Source organism: Triticum aestivum, unplaced genomic scaffold (genome assembly GCF_018294505.1).
Source record: "Triticum aestivum cultivar Chinese Spring unplaced genomic scaffold, IWGSC CS RefSeq v2.1 scaffold2B_scf_652, whole genome shotgun sequence".
NCBI classification, from domain to species: domain Eukaryota; kingdom Viridiplantae; phylum Streptophyta; class Magnoliopsida; order Poales; family Poaceae; genus Triticum; species Triticum aestivum.
This window is the reverse complement of record NW_025225085.1, coordinates 25,809-26,473: the sequence shown is the minus strand read 5'-3', so window position 1 is coordinate 26,473 and position 665 is coordinate 25,809.

Genomic DNA, 665 nt, shown 5'->3' with positions numbered 1-665 from the left:
CGGGAGGGAGGTGACGCCGCGTTTACACCTCATACCAGCGAAAGTTCGCGGGAAGATGGCAATCATGGCAACCTGCTTGAATTCTGTTTTTCATCATGAAATTCCCACTCTTGCAAACTAAAATTGCCATCCTTGAATTGCCAATAAAAACGTTCGCAATCGCCACCCCTCTCGGTGAACGTCAACCGAACGGCATTACCGTACCGTTGCCTGTTGCCCGCCGACAAGACGACGCCACCCACGACGTCACGGAGGGGAGAGAAAGACGGCGTTGTTCTCGGGGCACGACAGCGACAGCCCGCGGCTAGCAGCCCGGTGTCGAACCGCGGCGGTGGCCTCACCGGCAACGGCGCGCCCCAGGAGGACCGGGGGAGGGGGGACCACGGCGTGCCTGCGGGGAGAGAGGGGGGAGCGGAGGGGTCAAACGCATTGACTGAGCGAGACGGTGGTCGTTGGCGTGCGCGTATACATACGACACGGCGACGCGTACGACACGACGGACGATACAGGCCGCAGCCCCCTCCCCCTCCCCCTTCCTTCCTCCCCGTCGGTTTCTTCTCTCCTCACGCTGCCGGTACAGAGGAGGAGAGGCGGAGGGGCGGGCGCTCGCCGTTCGCCGTCCGCCGCTCGCCCGCCCAATCCCGCCGCGGCCCGGAGCGATCCAC